The sequence below is a fragment of the Pan troglodytes genome, chromosome 3 (genome assembly GCF_028858775.2).
Source record: "Pan troglodytes isolate AG18354 chromosome 3, NHGRI_mPanTro3-v2.0_pri, whole genome shotgun sequence".
Lineage (NCBI taxonomy): Eukaryota > Metazoa > Chordata > Mammalia > Primates > Hominidae > Pan > Pan troglodytes.
This window is the reverse complement of record NC_072401.2, coordinates 34,501,354-34,522,557: the sequence shown is the minus strand read 5'-3', so window position 1 is coordinate 34,522,557 and position 21,204 is coordinate 34,501,354. Positions and strand designations below refer to the sequence as shown.

The window sequence follows — 21,204 nt, the reverse complement described above, 5'->3', positions numbered from 1 at the left end:
AACAGAGCTGAATATGTTGGCAACTGTTTCTCCAGTGCAGAAAGGACCAGTACAGAAAGGGTTGAAGAACTTCTAATTCACATCTATAATATTATGAAGACATACATTACAGGTTTTTCTCATTATATCATTGCATAGCAACCTATTAAGTTAGACGATGCAACTTATTTGAATGACATATTTGTTTTGGTGGTAAAATACTATTTCTTTTCTTCACAATTGTTTTTAGTTAACTCTGTGGTTTTACCATCACACTGCATGAATAAAGAGAATACTTTTAATGTGGTAATTAGAATTTTCAACAAGAATTTATAAAGTAGAAATTGGATATTTGTCATAATTGTCAAAATATATACATATATATGTAGAAATATCATTTGAGCTTTTTCTTCCTCCTATCTTCCTACATGGAAGATTACTAATTAAATAGTCCCCTTTCAAGTGCTACTTTCCTGGTCACACTAACTTTAACTTGTTTCCTTTGCTCTCAGGTGTATGCCCTTATTAATCTCTAAGAGAGTGAAAAACAAAAAAAAAAAGATAATTGCCGACAAGATGATGTTTGTCTAAAGCATTCATTTTGATTAGAGCCTGGGCTCCTGAATAGTGATAGCAATTAATACATAAGTCTAATGTGACCATTGCTGGACAAGAGTTCTAGTACTCCAGGTTTTCTAGTATACTTGGGTTCTTCCAGGGAAAATTTCCTTTTTCATATTCCCAGTGTGATATTCAGGCATGATAGAGTAACAAATATGTTATTTTATTTTGAAGATACTAAGCAAACAGATGAAAATTGTGTAGGAACGGGCACTAATTAGAGCAACATGGGGGGAGTGTGAAGTTGAAATCTATGATAAAAGACAGACAATATTGCTCATCCGAGGGAACAATTTTATTCTTATTTTATTTTATTTTATTTTTATTTGACTTCTATTTAGGTTCAGGGTACATGTGCAGGTTTGTTATGTAGGTAAATTGCATGTCACTAGGGTGTGGTGTACAGATTATATTGCCACCCAGGTGATAAGCATAGTACTCTAGAGATGGTTTCTCAATCCTCACCCTCCTCTCACCCTCCACCCTCAAGTAGGCCCCAATGTCTGTTGTTCCCTTCTTTGTGTCTATGAAGTCAATGTTTAGCTCCCAGTAAGAAGTGAGAACATGCAGTATTTGGTTTTCTGTTCCTGTGTTAGTTCACTTAGGATAGAGGTCTCCAGCTCTCTCCTTGTTGCTGCAAAGGATATAATCTCATCCTTTTTTATGGCTGTATAGTATTCCATTGTGCATGTTTACTACATTTTTTTTAATCCAGCCTACTGTTGATGGGCATTTAGGTTTATTCCACATCTTTGTTATTGTGAAGAGTGCTGCAGTGAACATACATGTGCATGTGTCTTTATGACAGAATTATTTATATTCTTCTGGGTGTATATTCGGTAATGGGATTGCTGGTTCAAATGGTAGTTCTGCTTTTAGCTCTTTGAAGAATCACCATATTGCTTTCCACAATAGTTGAACTAATTTACACTCCTACCAACAGTGTATAAGTGTTCCCTTTTCTCTGCAACCACACAAGTATCTTTTTTTTTTTTTACTTTGTAATAATAGCCATAATGACTGGTGGATATGGTCTCGATTTGCATTTCTGTAATGATTAGTGATATTCAGCATTTTTTCATATGTTTGTTGGCCATATGTATGTGTTCTTTTGAAGTGTCTGTTCATATACATTGCCCAATTTTAAATGGGGCTGTTTGTTTTTTGCTTGTTAATTTGTTCAAGTTCTTTCTAGATACTGATTATTAGACATTCGTCAGATGCATAGTTTGCAAATATTTTCTCACATTCTGTAGACTGTCTATTTACTCTATTGATAGTGGGTTTTTGTTTTTGGTTTTTTTTTTTTTTTTTGGTGCCATGCAGAAGCTCTTTAGTTTAATTAGGTCCCATTTATCAAGTTTTATTGTTGTTGCAATTGCTTTTGGTGTCTTCATCATAAAATCTTTGCCAGGACCTATGTCCAGAATGGTATTTGCTAAGTTTTCTTCCAGAGCTTCTATAGTTTTAGGTTTTACAGTTAAGTTTTTAATCCATTTGAGTTGATTTTTGTATATGGCCTAAGGAAGTGGTTCAGTTTCATTCTTCTGCTTAAAGTTAGCCAGTTATCCAAACATAATTTGTTGAATACAGTGTCTTTTCCCTACGCTTGTTTCTTTTTTCTACTTTGTTGAAGACCAAATGGTTGAGGGGTGCAGATTTATTATGTTGCTCTATATTCTATTGCTTTGGTCTAAGTGTCTGTGTGTGTACCAGTACCATGCTATTTTGGTTACTATAGACTTTTAGTACAGTTTGAAATCAGGTAATATAATGACTCCAGCTTTGTTCTTTTTGCTTAGGATTGCTTTTGCTATTTGGGTTCATTTTAGTTCCATATTAATTTTAGAAGTTTTTTTTTTCTTATTCTGTGAAAAATGTTGTTGATAGTTTGATAGGAATAGCATTGAATCTGTAATTTGGGCAGCATGGCCATTTTAACAATATTGATTGTTTCTATCCATGAACATGGAATACTTTTCGTTTGTGTAATCTCTGAATTCTTTGAGCAATTTATAAAAATTCTTATTGCAGAGATCTTTCGCCTCCCTGATTAGCTTTATTCCTATGTATTTTATTCTTTTTTTGGATATTTTGAATTGGATTTTGTTCTTGATTTGGCACTCACCTTGGACGTTGTTGTTGTATAGAAATACTACTGAGTTTTGTACATTGGTTTTGTATCCTGAAACTTTGATAAAATTGTTTATCAGGTCTAGGAGCTTTGGGACAGACACTATAGGGTTTTCTAGGTATAAAATCTTACCATCTGCAAACAGATATTTGACTTCCTCGCTTCCTACATGGATGCCTTTTTTTCTTTCTCTTGCCTGATTGCACTGGCTAGAACTTCCAGTACTATGCTGAATAGCAGTGGAGAGTGAATATGTTCTTGTTCCAGCTCTCAAGGAGAATACTTCCAACTTTTGCCTATTGAGTATGATGTTGGCTGTGGTTTTGTTATAGATGGCTCTTACAATTTTGAAGTATGTTCCTTCTAGGTCTAATTTGTTGAAAGTTATTAACATAAAGAAATTTTGAATTTTATCAAAAGCATTTCCTGCATCTATTGAGATGGTCATGTGGTTTTTGTTTTTAGTTATGTTCATGTGATACATCACATTTATTGATTTGCACATGTTGAACCAAACTTACATCCCAGGGATAAAGCCTTTTTTATCATGCTGGATTTGCTTTTTCATATGTTACTGAATTTAGTATGCTACTATTTTGTAGAAATTTTTCGAATATGTTCACTTTTGCTGCTGAATTTAGTGTGCTTGTATTTTGTTGAGAATTTTTACATTTATGTTCATCAAGGATAATGGCTTGATGCTTTATTTTTGTGTTGTGTCTCTGCCAGGTTTTGATATCAGGATGATGTTGGCCTCATAGAATGAGACAGGGAGGATTCCCTCTTCAATTTATCAGAATAGAAAAGGTAACAGCTCTTCTTTATACATCTGGTAGTATTTGGCTGTGATTTTGGTAGAAGGTTTTTTCTGGTTGACAGATTTTTTATTAATGATTTAATTTTGGAACTTGTTATTGGTCTGTATAGGGTTACAAATTTTCCAGGTTCAATCTTGGGAAGTTGCTTGTTTCCAGGAATTAATCCATTTTGTGTAATTTTCTAGTTTGTTTGCTTAGGGGTGTTCACAATAGTCTCTAAGGGTTTTCTGTATTTCTGTGAGGTCACTAGTAATGTTTCCTTTGCCATTTCTGATTGTGATTATTTGGATCTTCCCTCTTTTTTCTTTATCATTCTAGCTGAAAGTCTGTCAATCTTACATATACTTTCAATGGACAAACTTATGATTTTGTGTTCTTTTGTATACTATTTTTTGCATCTCAATTTTTTTCACTTCAGCTCAACTCTATGCCATCTTCAAGAGACCCATCTTACATACAATAAAACACCCACAGGCTCAAAGTAAAAGGACTGAAAAAAATATACCAAGCAAACAGAAAACAAACAAACAAAAAAACTGAGGTTACCATTCTAATTTCAGACAAAACAGAGTTTAAACCAACAATAATCAAAAAAGATAAAGAAGGGCATTACATAATGATAAAGGGTTCAATTCAACAAGAAGGCTTAAGTATCCTAAATAAATATGTACACACAACACAGGAACACCCAGATTTATAAAACAAGCTCTTAGAGACATACAAAGAGACTTAGATAACCACACAGTAATAGTGGGATATTTCAATATCCATGGACAGTATTAAATAATTCATGGAGGCAGAAAATTACCAATGATATTCCAGACCTAAACTCAAAACTTGACCAAATGGAACTGGCAGACATCTACAGAACTCTTCACCCAACAACAACAAAAAATACATTCTTCTCCTCTGCACAAGGCACATGTCTAAAATCGACCACACAATTGGCCATGAAACAATTTTCAGCAAATTCAGAAAACCAAAAATCATACCAACCACACTCTCAGACCACAGCACAATAAAAATAGATATTAATATTAAGAATATTGCTCAAAACCGTACAATTACATTGAAATTAAACGATCTTCTTCTGAATTACTTTCAGTTAAACAATGAAATAAAGGCAAAAATCAATAAATTCTTTGAAACTGATATAAACAAAGACATACATGTCAGAATCTCTGGAATGCAGCTAAAGCAGTATTAAGAGGAAAGTTTATACTGCCAAACGCCCACATCAAAAAGTTAGAAAGATCTCACATTAAAAACTTAACATCACACCTAGAAGAAGTAGAAAAATACGAGCAAACCAACCCCAAAGCCAGCAGAAGACAAGAAATAACTAAAAATAAAATAAAATAAGACAGAACTGAACTTTAAGATACTGAGTCATTGAAAATATTTTAAATGGCCACAAGCTATCATAGAAAATATTTTAAATGGCCGCAAGCTATAGTACTAATAAGAAAAAATAAGCAATGTAATAATTATTTAAAAATGACATTTGGATTTCAGCACCTTATTTTGTTAGTTTATTTCTTTTCCTGAGGATAAGAATATTGAAAAAATGCCAGTGATTATTAACAGATGATTAGATACCAAGCTCAAGCAGAAAGTCAGGAATCTCAACAACACCATTTCTTTAAAGCTGATGTTAACAGCCATGAACCTATTGATACAGCTATTTTTAAAATGGAGTATTTGAAGAGAAATTTTTCAGATACATCATAGTTGAAATATGTTTACTTTCTATATTAGTTGTTGAAATTTCTGAAAATTAATATAGTGATATGCAAGAACACCAAAGACGGAGTCTACAGCTTCACAGTATAAATAGGTGTGTGGTTTAATCAGGAAGCAGTCTTTCATACTAGTTTAGAATCTCTGGAATCAAATTGTCAGGACATAGACTTGACTGTTTCATTCACTAACTGTAAGATACTGGGCAAGATTGTCCATTTTCTATACTTGAGTCTCTTCAACTCTAGACTGGGTATTATAATGGTTCCTACTTCATGGCTAAGTTCTGAGTATTAAACGTGATGTTATATGTATAATATAACCTGGGATTGTGCTTAGCAGTCCTAGATACAGAATAACAGTGACTTAAGTGATGTAAACAAGCAAACACACAATAAAGTTCATTTATCTTTCATATAGAAACTAAGAATCATGTGGAATCTGGAAGTCCAGTGTGGATATGGCAGTTTGCTTCATAAACTACCTGTCTATCCAGGCTTTTTTGCTCAGGAACAAATCATGGTGCATACATCTGCTCCTTCTGCCTCTGTGTCTACACATCAGGTTACAGGAAGGGGGTAAGGGACAGGGAAACAGGACAAAGGATCGACAACTACTGTCTCTTAAGAAGGGTTCCTGAAAAGGTCCACATGACTTCTGCCCAACTTCACATACCCCAGTGACCAAAATTTGGTCAAATAATACACTTCTCTACAAGAAAGCTGGACAATGTGATGTCTATTGGTTTGCTTATGTGCCCAGCTAACAATTGGGAGTTTAAATTCCATAGACTACAAAGGAAATAGATATTTAGGGAATACCACTCTCTGTCATACAATAGTTTTCAGCACAAACTAAGCACTCAATTAGATGTTTGTAAAATAAGTATAAATTACCTACTCACATCATGCTGGACTAATAGGTAGTGAGTTAACTCTTTGAATGAGTCCATTTTTGTTAATTACATTCGTTAAACTTGCTAAAGTGTAAAAAGAAAGCACCTAATTTTCATTCTTTCTTTTTTGCCTTAGAAATATTAAAAAAGAGCAGTTACCTTCTACCTTTAATGATGAACACATACTTAAGTTCAGTATTAACAAGAAGTTTTGGAGGGTAATATCTATTAAAGTAATAAACAGATGTAGATGTGGGAACTGCATTGTTCTCTGAAATTCAGATTCCAAAGGGGAATTCTTTTAGGAAAAAGAACTAAAAGCATATTCAATCAGACTTTTCAAAGAGATCATCATGAGCAGAACTATATCTTTGTTAAAAAAAAGAGTAGTCATGATTGCAGAAAGTTCAGTTTAGAAGAATAGTCAATTAAAATTGATACTGATTTCCCCAGGTGTATATAATATATGTTACATTTTGATGTATCCTTGTATGTGTGACAATGTTTTGTAGCCTAAAATAATATAATACACTTCCATCAGAGGGCTATCTTTTTCACAAGAATTTGATAATCATATTTTATTATCCAAAATATTTGGCCTTTATATTTCACATTGTGGTATCAGATGACTGGCCCTCACTTGATGATTCTTTATTATCCTTAACCACTGCAGAGGAGGACAGAAAGAGGGATGTGATTAATGCTTTAGTCAATGAAATGTCACATAGCAGAAGACAAGCACAGTGATTGCAAATCAAACTGTTATTTCTATCTTAGGCTTTCTATTCATTATTTATGTAAGATATAGGTACTCTATTGGCTTATTATTACTCAAAATTATTAAATGTTAATAGTGAAAGACAATGAAACAAAGCTATGGTATCTATGATATAATTGTGTATATTCATACATAATTCATTATAGATGCATCTCATATTGTGGAATGAATGGTATAAAGAATAAAAACAGAAGGAAAGCAGTAAAATAGAAAACAAAGAGCTTGCTAGCTGGGACTAATTTCCAAAATTCAAATTTGAAAGAGAAAGGCTTTTATTCCAAAAGTTTAGCAACCAAGTCATCTGCTGCTAGAAAGCAGAGGAATCGGTGTGTTTCTAAAAAGACACCACAAAAAATTAGACGCTTTTTATATGAAAAGAAAAAAAAAGAAGTGGCAGATTTCTGCATCTCTACATAGTACCACTCAAACTTTCAAGAACACATTTTGGGCAAAAATCTGCTTCCTTAATTAAGGGCAGATATAACATGTGAATAAATGATAACACTCTCAAACTATGGGATAAATAAAGTTAACCAGCTGTATTTAACCTAATCTTAAAAGGACAAAAGAGATGAACATCTGCTAGGACATGAGTTAAAGTCTAGATTCCAGCTATGGTGATTTTATTAGGCAAGCAGGATCAAAGATGACTAAATCTAAGCAATATTCTAAATGAAGCTGCCCACAGATGCTCTAAATTAATCAAAATATCCTGTGTTCATTTTTATGAAACCAAATGCTTACCCACATAAAAATAAAAGAGAAACCAACAGTACATTCATATCTAACATATATTTGCCCAAGAAAAAAATGTTTTTAAACCATCAGGACAAATGATGTAAATTTTCAATGTAATTTGACATTATGCTTATGTAGTACAAGTGTGTCTTTAAACAATTGAATTGGGACCATTGTGAATAATACATGTATTTTAAAATTACTAATCTCCAACTCAGAACAAAGGAATCATATTTTTTAGAACTTAGGCCATTGAATGTAGATTTTAATAAGTTTCCCAAGAGATTCTCATGCTCATCAAAGTCTGAGAACCACTTTTTACACTATAGTATATTCTATTACCTGATATTATATAATTTTAATTAAATTGCTACTCTTCATAACAAATCATTTTCATGCATAGTTGTTACATGTATTAGAGAGCTATTGCTGCAATAATACTGCATAAAAAATAACCCCAAATTTCAGTGGCTGTACCAAAACAAACCTTCATTTTATATTTTCGTATAGGTGTATTTGGGACCAAGGCATATTTGTTTTAAGATCTGGACTGGCTGGTCTTGGTTCCAGCATTCAAGTCCAGTTGAAGTCTTTTTCATGTGCCCACTCTGGGGTCCACATATGTCCTTCCAGAGAACACAGGCACACAAAAATAAGTGTGTATGCACACCCACATTGAGTGTCTCCTCTTGCTTCAGAAGTTGGTTTTCTTGTTTGTTCCATCAGACTGCATCTGTTGGCCTAATTGCCTACTATCATCCACACGGGGATTTTTCCTGTTGTCTCTCTCTTTTTTTTCCAATTCTTATGCAAAATTTTATCTCCTCAGATATGTCCCTATCTTCACCCGTTCCAGTTTACTCCTTAGCCTATCTTCTAATGCTATTTTCTTATGACTTATAATTACTTGAATGTTTTATTTATTTATTTATTGTTTTATTTTAAAGCTAATAATTTATTGAGATGTAATTTACATCCATTAAAATAAAAAAATCCTAAAGACCTACATCATTTAATTTTGAAATTGTAAAATTGTAAAAATTGTAAAAACACATGTATCAATTACATTGATGAAGAGAGATAACATTTCTATGATGTCAGAAAGTTACTTGTGCCTCTCTCTAAGCAATGCACACTACTATAGGTCTGTACTCATCTGATTGCTATTACTACAGATAAATTTTGTGTGCTCATTAAATTCATATAATTGAAATCATACAGTGTGTATTATTATTATTATTATTATTATTTTGAAACAGAGTCTCACTCTGTCTCCCAGGCTGGAGTGCAGTGGTGCAATCTCGGCTCACTGCAACCTCTGCCACCTAGGTTCAAGCAATTCTCCTGCCTCAGCCTCCTGAGTAGCTGGGATTACAGGCACCTGCCACCGCGCTTGGCTAATTTTTGTATTTTTAGTAGAGACAGGGTTTCACCGTCTTGGCCAGGCTGGTCTTGAACTCCTGACCTCATGATCCACCCACCTCAGCCTCCCAAAGTGCTGGGATTATAGGCATGAGCCACCACACCTGGCCCATTGTGTATTATTTTGCATTTCATTTCTTTTACTATCATGCTTTTGAAATTCACAGGTGTTGTTATTTACATCAATTCTTTTTTCCTTGTTAATTCATTGTATAGATATATCATAGTCTGTTCATTTATCTTCTAATAGATAGCTGATTTTTTTTTCTTCTAGTTTCTGAATATTATGAATAAAGCTGCCATGGACATACTTACACATATCTTTCGTGTAAACTTAAAGCTTTTTTTTCCTCTCACATAGTAACTAGGAGTGAAACTGCTAGGGTGTAGGGTTGATATCTATGTAACTTTATGAGAAAATACATACATTTCCAAAGTAGTTATGTCATTTTTTTACTCTCACCAGCAATGTATAAAAGTTCTGAATGCTCTATATCTTTGCTAATACTAATTATTGCTGGCCTTTTCAGTTTTTTTTATTCTGGGTTTTAAAATTGTACATTGTGATTTTAATTGACATTGTTAAAAAATATTAATGTTTATCACTGATAGGGTTAGGCTTTGTGTCCCCACCCAAATTTCATCTTGAATTGTAAACCCCATAATCTCCATAATCCTCACTTGTGAAGGGAGAGACCAAGTGGAGGTAATTGAATCATGGGGGCGTTTCCCCTATGCCGTTCTCATGATAGTGAGTTCTTACGAGATCTGATGAATTTATCAGGGACCCTTTGCCCTCCACTTGGCACGTTTCCTTCCTACTGCCTTGTGAAGCAGGTGCCTTGTTTCGCCTTCACCTTGCACCATGATTGTAAGTTTCCTGAAGCCTCCCCAGTCATGCTGAACTGTGAGTCAATGAAACCCCTTTCCTTCATAAACTACCCAATCTCGGGCAGTTTCTTATAGCAGTGTGAAAATGAACAAATATAATCACCCTTCCACATGTTTCTTGTGAGTCACTTATGTCTTTTCGGACATACATGTTCTAGTGTTTGACACAAATTTTAATGAAAATGTTTATCACTTTAGTACTAATGTGGAAGAATTATTTTTATATTCAGGGTATGAGTCCTTTGGTAGCATAGCTATTACTCATCATTTTGTTCAGTCTATTTGTGACTTTTCACTGCCTTAATAATATTTTTGGTGATTAAAATATGTTAATTTTGGTAAAATACAAATGATTGCTTTTTCCCTTTATTGCTAAGTGCCTTTTGAGTTCCATCTAAGAAATATTGACAAACCAATATCATAAAAGTTATTACTTTGTATATTCTACCAAAACTGATGTAGCTTTAGTTTTTTTATTTTATGTGTATATATTTTGAGACAGTATCTTGTTCTGTTCCGCAAGCTGTAGTGTAATAATATGATCACAGCTCACTGCAGCCGTGACCTCCTAATCTCAAGTGATCCTCCCACCTCAGCCACCCAAGTAGCTGGCACTACGGGTGCACCAACTTGCCCAGCTAATTTTTGTATTTTTTGTAGAGACAGGATGTCCCCGTGTTGCCCAGGCTGGTCTTGAACTCCTGGGCTTAAGTAATCCACCTGACTCTGCCTCCCAAAGTGCTGGGATTACAGGCCTGAGCCACCGCACCTGGGTCTAGATTTAGTTTTCAAAATTTTATCTATCATCCATTTTAAGTTAAAATTTCTGCACAGGGTGACTTGGGGTTGGGAAAAGATTATCGGGTTTTTGAATATATATATTGAGCTTATTAAGCATAATTTTTTGAAAAGATGTACTTTTCCCATAAAATTGCTTTGATTCCTTCATTAAAAATTAATTATCCTTTAGTTTGTGGATCTACTCTTGCCTCTATTTGTTTTTGTTGATCTGTTCACCTATTCTTACATAAGTGTTCAACTCTCTGAATTACTATAGTTTTGTAGTAACCATTGTAGTCAGCTCTGTTCTCCTTCATTATTCCCTTGAATATTCTAAATCCTTGGTATTTTTAAAAATATGTTTTATATCCCATTTGTCAATTACTACCTATATTTTTTAAGCAGAAATAGGTTGTCTCTGTAGTTAATTTAGAAAGAAAATTATAAATTGACAATATTGGGTATTCTTAACCATAAAAATTTAGCTAAGTCTTCTTTAGTTTAACTCAGCAATGATGTTTTATTTGTTACATATTTTTTGTTACATTTCTAAAGATTTCATGATTTTTATGCCATGGAACGTATTTAAACATTTTTTACCACTGTTTTTAGTACCTAAATATAAAGTTAGTTTTATATATTCACCTTTACTTTCTGCTAAATTTATCTACTATTTGTATAAGTTTGTGCATTTTTAATTTTTTGTTACTGTTTATACCAACAGTGAATTAGGGCAGTTTAATTTTTTCCAACTTTTATGTCTTATATATATTTTTATTTTCTTATTGTACTAGCCAAGATGTACAGCACAGGGTTTATATAAATATGGAAAAGAAATATTCTACATTTAGACTTAAAAGTAGGAGTAAAACATTAACTGTTTTATCATGCAATATGATATACTAAAATAAATTATATAGATACTGTATAACATTAATATTCTATTTCTAGATTGCCAGTTTTTCTTATAAATGAATATTAATTTTTATCAAATCCTGTTTCTTCATCTATTCAGATGATTTTATATTTTTTTTATTTTGCTAACATGCTGCGTTAATCTACTTTTTAATATTACTTCAATCTAACATTACTACTGGGATAAATCTCACTTGGTCATGATGTATAAATCTTTTTATATATTGTTTTATAGTATTTGCTGATATTCTTTTTAGAATTTTTCTGTCTATATTTTGATAAAAGTTGCTCTGAAATTTGCTCTTCATATAATATTCTTTTTAGATTTTAATATAAGAATATTTTAGTCTTTTAAGACTGCCATAACAAAACACCACATCATGGGTGGCTTAAACAACAGAAACTCATTTCTTACAATTCCGGAGGTAAACATCCAAGATCAAAGTGTTGGCAGAGTTGGTTTTTCCTGAGTCCTCTTTGGCTTGCTAATTGTCACCTTTTCACTCTGTCCTCACATGGCTTTTATCTGTGCATGCATACACCTGGTGTCTCTTCATCTTATAAAGACAACAGTCCAATTGGATTAGGGCTTCACCTTTGTTGACCACATTTAACATTACGTACCTCTTTGAAGGTTTACAATATTACCTCATTGTCCTAACAAATTTTACAGCACCTGGAATAATATCTCCTTTTGCATTTCTGAAATTGGTCATTTGTATATACTGTGTCTCATCTTCTCAGTAAATCATATTATGAATTTATTAAATTTGGTAACTTTTTCAAATACAGTCTTTTGGATCTATGATTTTTTCATCTGTTTTTCTGTTCTAATAGTTTATTTATTTATGTTCGTATCTTTTTCTTTTTTCCTTTTAAGTTTTTATTTGCTTTGCTTTTTTCAGCTTCTCGTGCCAAGGTTTGGATGATTGATTTTAAAACTGTTTTCCCCAACATCCAATTAATGAGCTTTGAGGTTTAAAAATTCCTTCAAATCACTACTTTAATTACGTACAAACATTTTGTTAGATTTTCTATTCACTATCATTTAGAAAAAATATTTTCTCATTTTCACTGATTCCTTTTTCACCCATACTTATTTAGAATGGGGTTTTGTATTTCCAACTTTTGATGGATTTCTAATAATTTGAAGTAGTTTTTCAGTTTGTTTTTATTCATACAGATTATGATATCTATATAACTTTAATTCTTTGGAACTCATTTTATGCTCCATCTTGTAGTGTATTTTGGTGAACATTCCTTGAGTGCTTTAAAATAATGTATATTATTCCATTGTTGAATGTAATGCTCCATATCCGTAAATGTGAATGTGGTCACCTTAGATAATGTAATCCTTCTACATCTTTAATGACATTTTGTCTACTTGTTCAAGAAATTTAAATTAGTGATATTATTATTATTATTTTAAGAGACGTGGTGTCCCTCTCTTGCCCAGGCTAGAGTGCAATGGCACGATCACAGCCTGCTGCAACGTGGAAGTCCTGGGCTCAATCCTCCCACTTCAGCCTCCTGAGTAGCTATAATTACAGGCACACACCACCCAACCTGGCTAGTTTTTACATTTTTTGTAGAGAGGGGATCTCACTGTGTTGCACAGGCTAGTCTCCAACTTCCAGTCTCAAGTGATCCTCCCACCTCTGCCTCCCAAAGCACTTAGATTACAGACGTGAGCCACTGCACCTGGCCAAAATCTTAAATTTAGTTATTTTTCTTTTAGAACGTTTAATTATTATCTTATGCATTTTAAACCTATGCTATGAGATGCATACATATATAAGACAGTTGTGCCTTCATGATGAATTGACCCTTCTGTCAAAAAATCTCTCTTTCTCTCTCTGGTAATATCTACTTTTTAGATATCTATCTAGGGTTCTGTCTATAGCTTTCTTATCATTACTGTTTGCATTACATATTGTTTTTCATCCTTTAACCTTCCATTTCCTGGTATCCTTATAATTAAATTTTGTCTCTTGTAAACACCGTATAGTTGGATGTTGTTTTTTCATCCAGTCTGGCAGCCTTTGGCTTTCAAATGTACAGTTTAGTGCCTTTGAATTTAACGTAGTTAGGGAAATGATTGATATTGTCTATAGTCTTGTAATTTATTCTTCTATGTTTCCTCCAGTCTTGTATTTTTTCCTGACTTTACTTGAATTAATCAAGTATTTATTCACTTATTGAATACTCTCATTTTATTTTCAAATTGATTTTTAATTTTTGTGGGTACATATTAGGTGTAGATATCTATAGGGTACTTGAGATATTTTGGTACAGCAAGAAATGCATAATATGCATCATGGAAAATTGGGTATCCATCCCCTCAAGCATTTATTTTTTGTGATACAAACAATCCAATTATATCTTTTGATTAGTTAAAAATTTAAAGTGAAATTATTATTGTCTATTACCCTTAAATACTAAGTCTTATTCATTCACTCTGTATATTTTTTGCACATATTAACCATCCCACCTCTCTCCTGCCCCCTGACAACCATTCTCAGCCTCTGGCAACTAACATTCTATTTTCCATATCCACAGTTTTAATTGTTTTGATTTTCAGATACCACAAATAAGTGAGAATATGTGATGTTTGACTTTTTGTACCTGGCTTATTTTATATAACATAATGACTTATGGTTCCATCCATGTTGCAAAAGACTGAATCTCATTTTTTTATTGTTGAATAGTACTCCATTGTGTATAAGTACCACATTTTCTTTATCCATTCCTCTGTTAAGTCTTTAATCCATATTAATTTAATTTTTGTATATGGTAAGAGATAGGAATGCAGTTTCATTATTCTGCATTTGGGTGTACAGTTTTCCTAGAACCATTTATTGAAGACCATCTTTTCCCCCAAAGAATGTTCTTGGCACCTTTATCAAAAAAGTTTTTGTAGAGTTTGGATTTTCCTCTATGTTCTTTATTCTGTTTCATTGGTCTATATGTCTGCTTTTGTGTCAGTACCATAATATTTTAGTTACTGTATCTCTGTAGAATAATTTGAAGTTGGGTAAATTATTTCCTCCAATTTTGTTCTTTTTGCTTAAAGTAGCTTTGTCTATTCTTGGTCTTTTGTAGTTCCATATAAATTTTAGAAGTATTTTGTTTCTATTTCTGTAAAGAATATCATTGGTATTTTGTTAGGTATTGCATCGAATCTATAGATTTATTTGAGTAGTATGGATATTTGAATAATGTTGATTTTTCCAATCCATGAAGACCTTTCCATTTTTTGTCTGTCTTCTTCAATTTCTTTAATCAATGTTTTATAGTTTTCATCATAGAGATCTTCCATTTCTTGGGTTAATTGCTAGCTATTTAACTTTATTTGTAGCTATTGTAAATGAGATTCCTTTATTGATTTTTTCTCACATTTTTCATTGTTGGCATATATAAATTCTATTGGTTTTTGTATGTCGATTTTGTATCCTGCAAGACTACTGAATGTCTTTATTGTTTCTAATAATTTTTTAGTGGAGTTTTTAGGTTTTTTCAAATATCAAATCATATCATCTGTCCACGAGAATACTTTTTTCTTTCTTCTTTTCAGTTTGGGTGCCTTTTATTTTTTTCTCCTGTCTGATTGCTCTAACCAGGACTTCCAGTACCATGTTGAATAAAATTGGTGAAATTGGAAAGCCTTGTACCGCTCTAGGTCTAAGAAGAAATGCTTTCAGTTTTTCCCCATTCAGTATGATACAATTAATAGCTGTAGTCCTGGCCTATATGGCTTTTATTATGTTGAGGTGTTTCCTCTATATGCATTTTTTGAGAAATTTTATCATGAAGGGATGTAGAGCTGTATCATATGCTTTTTCAGCATCAGTTGAAATTACTATATGGTTTTGTCCTACATTCTGTTGATATATCACATTGATTCATTTGCATATATTGAACCATCCTTGCATCACAGGGATAAATCCCACTTGGTCTTGATGAATGATCTTTTTAATATATTGTTGAATTCAGTTTACTAGTATTTTTTGAGGATTTTTGCATCATTATTCATCAGATATATTGGGCTTTTCTGACAGTATTCATTTTATTAATTATTGGTCTGTTCTGATTTTGGATTTCTTCGTGGTTAAATCTTGATAGGCTGTATATGTCTAGAAATTTATTCATTTCTTTTAGATTTTCCAACTTATTGGAATGTAATTGCTTGTAGTAGCCACTAATGATTCTTTGAATTTCTGCGGTATTATTTGTAATGCCTCCTTCTTCATATTTGACTTTATTTATTTGGGTCTTCTCTTTTTTTCTTAGCTATTCTGGCCAAAAGTTTGAAATTTTTTTCATGGATATTTTATATTGTTTTCTTCGTTTCAAATTTAATTCTGCCCTAATCTTTATTATTTGTTTTCTTCTACTAAACTTAGGTTCAGCTTGCTCTTTCTTTTATAGATCTTTAGGATGCATTATAAGGGTATCTTTTTGAAGTTTTTCTTCTTGTTTGAATTGGCACTTATGGCTATAAATTTCCCTCTTAACACTGCTTTTGCTGTATCCTACAGGTTTTGTTATGTTGTGTTTCCATTGTCATTTGTTTTAAGACATTTTTCAATTTCCTTCTTAATTTCTTCATTGACTCAACGGTCATTCAGGAGAATATTGCTTAATTCACATGTTTTTCATATAGTTTTCAAAATTTTTCTTGTAATTGATTTCTAGTTCTGTTCCATTGTGGTCAGAGAGGATGCTTGATATTGTTTAAAATTTTTGAAATGTATTAAGACTTGTTTTGTGACCTAACATATGATCTATTCAAAAGAATGATCCATGTGCTAAGAAAAAAAAAATTGGTATTCTTTAGTCATTGGATGCAATGATCTATAAATATCAATTACGTCCGTTTGTTCTACAGTGACGATTAAGTCCAATTTTTCTTTATTGATTTTCCATCTGGAATATCTGTCCAATGCTGTAGGTGCGGGTATAGTAGTCTCCAGCTATTGTTGTGTTGAGGTCTATCTTTCTCTCTTTAGCTCTAATAATATTTGCTTTCTGTATTTGGGGTGCTCCAATGTTGAGTGCATATTTATTTGCAGTTGTATTGTATTCTCTTGCTGAATTGAGCTCTTTATTATTACATGATAATCTTCTTTGTCTTTTTATACAGTTTTTGTTAGGAAATTTTTTTTTCTGACATAAGTATAGCTGCTCTTTCTCTTTTTTATTTCCATTGGCATGAAATAACTTTTTCCATTCCTTTATTTTCACTTTTTGTGTGTCTTTATAAGAGAAGTATGTTTCTTGAGGCAAAATATCATTGAACCTTGTTTTTTCATCTTTTCAGCCACTGTATGTCTTTTAATTGGATAGTTTCTTCCATTTACATTCAACATTTTTATTGATAAGTAGGGAGTTACTGTTGCCATTTTATTATTTGTTTTCTGGTTGTCTTGCAAACTTCTCCTCCTTCTTTCTTTTCTTCCTGTCTTCCTTTCAGTGAAGGTAATTTTCTTTGATAGTATGCTTTAATTTTGCTTTTTATTTTTTGTATATTTGTTATGTCTTTTTTTATTTGAAGTTACCACGAGGATTGCAAATACTGTTTAATAACCCATTATTCTAAACTGAAAACACTGATTCCATAAACAAACAGAAAAGAGAAAACAAATAAAAATTCTACACTGTAAATTTATGCTCCCACTTTTTAACTTTTTGTTGTTCCTTTTTATGTCTTATTGTGCTGTCTATGAATTTAAAAGTTATTATTTTTGATTGGTTCATTGTTTAGTCTTGTACTTAAGTCAGGAGTATTTTACATATCATAATGACAGTGCTATAGTACTCTGTTTTTCTTTGTGGTTACTACTGTCAGTGAGTTTTGTACCTTCAGGTGATTTTTTTATTGCTCATTAACATATTTTTCTTTCAGACTGAAGAATTTTGTTTACCATTTCTTGTTGAACAGGTCTGGTATTGATAAACTCCCTCAGCTTTTGTTGGACTGGGAAGGTCTTTATTTCTCTTTCATGCTTAAAAAATATTTCTACCAGATATACTATTCTAAGGTAAAAGTTTTTAATTCTTTAGCACTTCAAATATATGTCATGTCATCCTTGCCTGGCCTGCAAACCTTTCCACTGGAAAGTCTGCTGCCACACATATTAGAGCCACATTGTATGCTATTTATTTCTTTGCTCTTACTGCTTTTAAGATCCTTTCTTTATCCTTGACCTTTGGAAGTTCAATTATTAAATGTCTTGAGGTTGTCTTCTTTGGGTTAAATCTGCTTTGTGTTCTATAACCTCCTTTTACTTGAATGTTGACATCTTTCTCTAGGTTTGGGAAGTTCTTTGATATTATCCCTTTGAACAAGCTTTCTCCCCCTATCTCTTTCTCTACCTCCAATTTTAGGCCAATAACTCCTAGATGTGTCCCTTTGAAATTATTTTCTATACCTTGTAGACATGCTTCATTCTTTTGTATTCTTTTTTCTTTTGATTCCTCTGACTGTTTATTTTCAAATAGCTGTCTTCAAGCTCACTAATTCTTTCTTCTGCTTGATCATTTTTGCTATTGGGAGATTTTGATGAATTCTCCATGTGTCAATTGCCTTTTTCTCCTCTAAAATTTCTTCTTGATGCTTTTTGTTTTAATCTCTTTGTTAAATTTATCTGAACACCTTCAATGTGTTATCTTGAATTTTGCTGAGTTTCCTCAACACAGCTCTTTTTAATTACTTGTCTGAAAGACGATATAACTCTTTTTCTCCAGTATTAGTCCCTGGTGACTTATCTTGTTCATTTTGTGGGCTCGTGTTTTCCTGGATGGTGTTGATATTTGTAGGTGTCTGGTCATTGAAGAGTTAGGTATTTATTTGTTATAGTCTTCAGAGTCTAGGCTTTTTGTAACTCTCCTTCTTTGGAAGGCTTTTCAGGTATGCAAAGAGATTTGGGCCCCAAACCCTATAACACTGTTTTTTGCAGACTTGTAGAGGTACTGCCTCCGTGGTCTTGGATAAGATTTGCAAGAATTCTCTGGATTATTAGGGAAAGACTCTTGTTATTTCCCCTTGTTTTTTGCCAAACAAATAAAATCCCTCTGTCTCTGCTGAACCTGGAACTGGGGGTGTGGTAATTCAAGCACCCCTGTGGTCATCAACACTGAGACTGTGCTAGCTCAGACCTGATGCCAGCAGAGCACTGGGCCTTGCCCAAGGCCATTTTCTTCAGTGTGGTGAGTTCCCCCAGTTTCCAGGCATGTTCAGAGACATTTTCTGCGAGTGAGGAATTAGAGGCAAAACCTTAGCAATTTACTTGACGTTATATACTACTGCAGCTAAGCTATCACTCAAACCACAATATGAAGTCATTCTTGCTCTTCCCTCCCATCACTTTTCCGCAGGCAAAGGAACCTCTCCCTGTGGCCACCACCACCACCAGTTCATGGGTGGTTCTGCCAGGCCACCAGTGATGTTCACATAAAGATCAAGGGCACTTCTGTTAGCTTGTGGTTAATGCTGTCATACCTGGGACTCACCTTTCAGGTCAGTGGGCTCTCTGGCCAAGGGCAGGTCCAGAAATGCAGTCAGAGTACAGGCCAAAACTGAGGGACCTTAACAGACTTCTTCTTGTTCTATGCCACTATGGTAAAACTAGGTATCTGGTACACCAAAACACTTCAGCCCACAGTGGTGAAGCTTGCTAAGACTCTCAAATTCTGATGCCTAGGATGGATGATTCCCCTCTGGCTAGGGCTGGTCTAAATGGCCCTCCATTCACAGGTGCTGGCTGAGCCCAACATAGCTTTCTTCTCTTCTGCAACAGTGCAGCACTGGGTTCAATGTAAAGTCTTCCAGTCATTGTGCTCATCCTCTTCAAAGTCCACAAATTCTGTCTTCATGTAGCATGGCCACTGCTGGGGTGGAGTAGGGGTGGTGTCAGTGATTCAACACTATCTCTCCTAATCTCCTCAATGCCTGTTTCAGTGATGTAAAATCAAAACCAGGCACTGTAATTGTTCACCTGCCTGACTTTTGGTTCTTGTGATGGTGTTTTCTTGTGTGCAGATAGTTGTTAAAATTTGGGTTCCAGGAAAGCGGGGAAGGGCAGGTGGACTAACAGTGTAGGCTTCTATTCCATTTTCTCACCCTACCTTCCTCTATTTTAACTCTTATTTGATGTTTTTAGCTGTCACTCTTTTTATTACATGTTTAGTGGTAGATCAAAGGATTATAATACACATTCTTAACTTATCTGAGTCCATCTTGCTTTAATATTCTATCACTTCCTGTATAAAATAAGATTTTCTAAGGTATATAACAACACAATAAATAAGAGCATACAGACAGTTCTTGTTTTGCATAGTTCTGGTATGTAAGAATTTGTTAACACAATTTAATTGACATCAAGTGACATTAACTACACATTTAATATTTTAGATATTATAGTATATTGACTATGAGTAAGCTACACATTTAGCTAACTCTTTGTTTCACAAACCACTATGTAAATAGCATGTGTGGTTCATGCACATATGATGTGCACTGGTTATAATAAATTATAACCAGTCTTTTCACTTTTTTCAAATTCTTTTTGTGTTTGGTCACCATGCATCTGTTATTCACAGGCAGCAAATCTTATAGTTGGATTGTCTACTTATATTCTTGCAATAAGCCCACATGTCACTTTTGAAAAATAAATAATCCAAAGAGTCATTTGACTAAAAAGTTGAAAAGGCAGCAAAAAAAATGTTATAATGTGGCAAATACAGTTTGAATAAAACAAAAATAAAATTATAGAAGAAATAGCCAGCTATGGGGATGTTGACATTGCTACTGTTTAAGAGTCTCAATCTACAATCAGAGAAACTTGAAAGTGAATTTATTAATAAAAACGAAGAAAAGTGTTTGAAACAAAAAGGATAAAGGTATCTCAGAAGAAAGGACACTTGCAAAAATATATTTTTAAAAATTCTTACATTAAAGAAACTCTTGGAGATATCTTAACGATATTGAACATGCAAAGATTAAAATGTTCAAGGCTGATCCACACTTAGAAAAAGAGTATGACAATTTCCCAAGACATAGGAAAGATTTTCATGGCATATAAAAATAAGATATATGACCAGAAGGCAAGCAATATTGATACTCTTCTTAATACCTTTGTTTCTTACAAAGAAATAAAACACTTTAGTGTTTCAAATCACAGTGTAACAGATAAATATTATTTAAAATTTTTTAATTTCCATATGCATATCTGGTTCTAAGCAAGTTTTTAATATTTTGACACAATTTTTACAGGTCAGAGAATAGTTATTTTTTCTCATTGATTTTTAAGGTCATGTTGCACAGTTTCAGATTGCAAAATTAGTACTGCATTTAATTCATTTTACTCCCACTTCTAGACACATTCTGTGTGACTGTTGTTTTATTTCTACATAGGACTTCATTTAATTTATTTTAATCCCTTCCCCACATATATTTTGTGCTGCTCTTGTTTTATTTCTATGTACGTCATAT

At 33.1% G+C, this 21,204-nt stretch overlaps 1 long non-coding RNA gene across 2 annotated transcripts in view; it reads left to right on the top strand.

The window, feature by feature from the left end:
• The window catches only part of LOC104006020 (uncharacterized), a 472,234-nt gene that overhangs the window by 91,710 nt on the left and 359,320 nt on the right, over positions 1-21,204 (top strand). Inside the window, exon 3 of one of the 2 annotated variants that reach the window (XR_008547478.2) lies at positions 3,464-8,597. The exons of the other annotated variant lie outside the window; for it this stretch is intronic. This is a non-coding gene — a long non-coding RNA (uncharacterized LOC104006020). Of the gene's footprint in view, positions 1-3,463; positions 8,598-21,204 lie in introns of those variants that run through there. 2 annotated transcript variants of the gene reach the window in all.